This window comes from Molossus molossus, unplaced genomic scaffold (assembly GCF_014108415.1).
Source record: "Molossus molossus isolate mMolMol1 unplaced genomic scaffold, mMolMol1.p scaffold_m16_p_8, whole genome shotgun sequence".
Classification (NCBI taxonomy): domain Eukaryota; kingdom Metazoa; phylum Chordata; class Mammalia; order Chiroptera; family Molossidae; genus Molossus; species Molossus molossus.
Window position 1 is genome coordinate 66,801,693 of NW_023425402.1, and position 5,849 is coordinate 66,807,541.

A 5,849-nucleotide genomic window follows, 5' to 3' on the forward strand; every position below is an offset into this window, starting at 1 on the left:
AGCTTGTAAAATGTACATAGAAAATGAAGGCTCACTGAATTTTTTTTTTTTTACTTTCTTATGGTGAGATTGTAATTATCTATAGTCTATATGTATACTGTACATAGCACGTGGAGTTTCGAAGCCTACAAAACCACATCCTCCCTCTGTTTTTCCCCTGCTTCATCCCGTTGCACAGAGTATTGGCATAAATGTAGTATATTTAACCAAAGTTCTCAGACTCTTTCAAAAACCAAACAGCAAACTTAAAACTTGGCAATGATACTAACCAGACTAAGACTTGTAACAGTTCATCAGAAAAATGCTCTATACTGCTTCATACTTGAGTGCTGATAACCAGCAGTAACCAGCACACCAAATCTGATGATTTCTGTTATTGTTGGGCACAGTGTGAGAAACTAAAATGCAAAAGCCAGTCGAAGTCTTAGTATTAGTTCTGACGTATTCATAACCGTGAAGGATCAGCTTTTGTTTGTTCCTGCTCTCTCTTAGCTCTTACCATAGGCACTATATGACCATGGTTCTGTAAAAATCCATAACCCATAATAATTATTTTCTCAAGGAAGTGGAGGAGAGGCTTGTGATTTTTTCCCCCCATTGGGCGTATAAGAGGTATTTATTCATCTGCAGATAATAAATTTTCGTTATTTTGGATCTTCTGCCCATTCTATTTAATTTACCAAGTAGACCGTTAAAAAATGTTCTATAAACATTTTTAAGTTCCAGTTTTCACTAGGGAAAGAGTATGTGAGTAGAATGGCAAAAAGAAAATAAATCCACCTCAAATTCTTTGATTCCAATGAGAAATGTCTATCTTTCTAAATCAAGAGGAATAATATTGTCAGTTATTCCTTAGATTTTTATAGCATGGTTTTTTTATTCAAGATATTCTTTGCTATCTTGATGTGAGATTCCTGACCTATGGTCTATTAGTAAGGAAAAAGGCATTTATACTACTTACTTATGTCTTGTAACTCCTACAAATTGAAACTTCTCCCCTCCTTAACCTTGTCCTTCTGAGTCTTTCCCCAAACAGATAGATTCTAGGCCTTTATGGTGTTAAATAACACTGTAAGGAATTTCAGGGGGTTATCTCCAGCAATCTGTCTTTTGGGGTTGTAGTGCAAAGGCCAAAGCCCAGTATTATAAAGGCCCTCTTGGAGGACTAAGGAGGAAGATACTAATTATGATAAAGGAGCTATAAAACTTTTAACCTCAACAGCATTTTAACCCCAGAACTGGAAAAATGAAAGCATCATTAATTTTTTAAAAATTCCTTAAATAATGTATACATAGTTTAAAATTTCAAAACAGGTAACCTTGATAGCTCATTATGAGATGAATATAAAAGGCTAAGAATGCATGGTGAGGAGCTTTAACCATGTCTGATGGGAAACTAAAACAACGTGTCTGTCTGTTGACTCATTGCAGTTCATATATTTTCCAAGCTAAAGCAGTGTGATTGCCTTTAGTGCTAAACAGAGTTGCTTTAACTGATCCCTAGTTTAGATGGGGAGAGAGTGTAGCTCCTGATTTTCTTCACTTTAAAACAGCACGGCTGTTAGATGTTTCAGGGGATTACTGTTTCAACAGGATTTGCACAGGATATGACTCTATTCATAGATGTTGATAAGTTTCCTCATACATTTTGTAACAGCTCATCAAATTAAGTTTGATTTTTAAATTTAAGAATAGTATGAAGGGACATGAAATATTTCCAATAGGTAGATCTATATAAAATATTTGTGTATGGTATGAATAGCTTGCAAAGCTTTGGGAAAAGTCCTATGAGTCCTTCCCAGCCTTGGTGCTTGGTATAATTCAAGGAGGATAAGATCGAGTTTTCCATCTTCAGAAAACATGGAAGTAATTATTTATACCCATATGTATTAATAAGGAAAGCATTTTTCTTTTTGCTGTTGGTGATTTGAGTATTATTAATCTTTTTTTTTTTTTGATTTAGCAATAGTGTACAAATTCTGTTTCCTTTAGATTATACTGTAAATATTAATCACCATGTCACTTCAATGACTAGGCTTTTATCATTATGTTAAATGACATACATGCATTGATAATTATAATTATATATCTGTATTTTATTAAAAAAAGTGCTTAAGAAATTATATATTAAAGTGTCTTGCTAAACCCTTTTATGACTTTGGAGGGTAGTCATTTACAATGTCTATAAATGTTGCTCCAAGGATAAGCACACACATGCATACCCCAAACACAAATTTTGTAGCTTTCGATGAGAAGGCATGGAGAAATAACCCCTTTTTCATTTTTCATGTGTTAGCTGTAATTTCTTGGTGCTCTGACCATGTCATTGAAGGGGAAGCCCTGACAAATGTTGAACACATGAAATTCAAATGTGAGGAGGGCAGTGTGGTATGTTTTGTTTCAGGTCCAGGGGAGAAGGGCAAGGTTACAAGAATGAGCTGCTTGTACCACTGACCAGTGATGACAGATCACTTCTAGACCCTCTGACAAGAAAACATTCCAGGGGACACTGTGATGAGGTGAGGTTGCAGCTATCACAACCAGTCACATTTTGAAAATTAACACTTGCTTCCATACAAGCTCCCTCCTAGAGGTCAACAGCTTTTCACAAGTGGGGCACCCAGTTGCTGACCCCTGTTTCTGGAATGTAGGGGGTCAGGAGACTTCAGTGGCCCCCAGAGGAGGTTGGGGCACAGTGTTGCTGATATAGTAAAGGATCACTATTTACATTAATTTACACTCACTCTTTACATTAATTAGTGAAATTTTGAACAAAAGGAACCTCATTTTAAAAATGTGAATTCCTCTTGAGACTACTCCTCAGATTTAAACCTTTCAGCAACTTACACTTTAGTATGAAATAGATGAAGAGAAGCTTTGGAGGTACCTGAAAGTTTTAGGATAAAAGAGTAATTTGAGGACTAGGACAATTCTGGGAAGATTTGGATGGTGGGGAGAAGGTGTAAGAAGAGGGATTTTTAATCAAACTGGGTATAAAACCATTAAAAGTAATCATTTCATGAGCATATTTTAGGAGTCATGGTAGAGTTGGTGGATGCTATACGTTAATGCACTCTGGACAAGTTTGTAAAGAATCTCTCATTTCAAATAAAGAATCCTTTACTTCAAATAAAATTGTGCTGGGTTTCCTTATGGGGAATTTATGGACTCATCTACATGGAAGTTTTCTTAAGCCTTCCACTGGAAATGAAATAATTTTGTTAAATTATTACTACATTGTGTTTTAATCTTGTTGATCATCATTCTTTATAAGAGATTCTCAGGTAAGTTGAGAGTGAGGTTGACTATGTGAACAGTTAACGTAGACATACATGCAGCCTTCTAGGAGCTCACAACTTAAAAACATCAGTGCTATAAATGAACAGATTATATATATTCAAGTATAGAAACATACAACATGTATATAAAATTACTTTCCATATACATACTGACAGATTCTCAAATACATATTCTTTCTTTTTTTTGAATTTCGGTTTGGTGATAACATCATTTCCTTGGGAATTCGGAAACTTGGTTTCAATCCATGGATTTCCCAATCATGATTTTGGACAAAAGTTTAACCACTTTAGGTCTCAGTTTTTTTGAGTGTGTGAAAGGAGTAACTGGGATGAGAATCTTTACTATTTTTTTCAGTTTCAAATTCATATGACCTTAGTATAAAAATAATGTTCAGCTTAATAGTAAGTAATTTTATAAAAATATACTTTTTTGGAATATGGAATATATATATTCCATTTTTTTTTATAAAGAGCATAAACACTACCAGGATTATTTAAAATTTATGGACTACTTAGAATTTATCTTTTAAATGGAACTGTGCATTATTTAGTTATAATATGTAGGACATATTGTAGTATTTTAGTATTTAAAGGAAACTTAAGTTAATATATTTCCTACTTTATGGTGAACAAAAAAAGATGTTAATAAAAATTTTCTTTTTATGATGCTCTTAATTGCACGGCATAAAATCATTTTACTTTGGAATAAATATGGCATCTACTAAAGTATCTATAGATCATTTCAAGTTCATTCAGAAATACATTTAAATTCTCATTAAGAAAACTCGGATACAAAAAATGAAATAGTTGATTACTTTGTGATTCACTGAGTTTATGCAAAGCTGGATCAATATACACATTCTATGTCCATGATTTAAATTATATTAATATGGTCAATAGAATAACTGAAGTCCAAGACATTTTTCTAAACAGCTTTATTGAGATATAATTCACAAACCATATAATTCACTTATTTATAGTGAACAATTAAATGGTTTTTAGTATATTCAGAGTTGTGCAACCATCACCATAATCAATTCTAGAACATTTTCATCACCCAGCAAAACTTTCCATGCCCATGAAAAGTCAACCCAATTTTTCTTTCACCCCTGCTTTTCCCCAAAGTCCTAGGCAATCACTGATCTACTTTTGTCTAGATTTACCTATTCTAGACATCTCATGTAAATGGAATCATACAACATACAATCCTTTGTGAGCAGTTTCTTTTACTTAGCATAATGTTTTTAATGTTCATTCACATCGTAGCATGTATCAATATTTAATTTATTTTTAATCACTCAATAAGATTCCATTGTAGGTATATAACACTTTATTTATCCATTTATCAACTGATATAATTTGGGGTTGTTTCCTTGTTTAGGCTGTTATGAATAATGCTGCTGAAAACATTGGTGTACACATCTTTGTGTGGACATATGTTTTCATTTTCTTGGGTACATGCCTAGGAATGATATTGCTGGGTCCTGTTGCAATGTTTTGTGGAAATTCCAGACTGTTTTCCAAAGTGGCTGCACCATTCTACATCCTTACCAGCAATGCATAAGGGCTCTGATTTCTCCATGTCCTTACTAACAGATGTTATTATCAGTCTTTTTTTTTTATTATAGCCATCTTAGTGGGTATGAAGTAGTATCTCATTGTGGTTTTGATTTGCCTTTCCCTGGTGATATTATTTTGCTGATGATATAGAATATCTGTCCCTGTGCTTCATTGACCATTTGTATATCTCCTTTAGAGAATATCTATTTAGATCCTTCACTCATTTTTCATTGGGTTGTCTTTAATTATTGAGGTATAAGAGCTCTTCATATATTCTAGATACAAGTCTCATAAGATATATGATCTGCATATATCTTCTCCTATTAGGTTGGGCTGTCTTTTAATTTATGGATGATCACCAAAGTTTATGATTTTGAAGAGATCCAATTTATTTGTTGCTTGTGCTTTTGGTGTGAAGGGCAGGACATTTTGGTGTTCTTTTTAGTTTGCCTTTTCACACTTTTAGTAAAAGTAGTAGCAACAGAAGTGCATTTTAAAAGTGATTTTCAGGTGCATAAGTTTAATAGTACTTGATAAATTACCCCTCCTCCCAACACACTTGAGAAGTTCTTGGGTAAATAATAAGTATACATTTTTCAGTGTCTTGAAAAGAAGGTAAAAGGATCCTAAAGCATCATCACATTTTTATTACCGTAGAAAAAGTTTGGCACTTTCAGTATTTATTCAATTAATAAATATTTATTGAGCATCTATTTGTTTGGCATTATTTTAGAAATTTGGGGTACAGCAGTGAGAAAAACTTTTGGTGTCTTCAAATGCCTTGTAAAAGTTGAAATGCTGGTTTCCTGGAAAAAAAAAACCTTCATACAGCAATATATCACAGTTGGCAAGAAAAAAGTGTTGCCTCTTGGCTTTTCTGTGAGTTGGTGCCCTTACCCTTATTACGATGTTACACATCCCAGATGGTCACTGCAAAATGCTTGCTCCTGTGCCAAGATACAACAGGGATGCATTATCGCCTTAACTCTG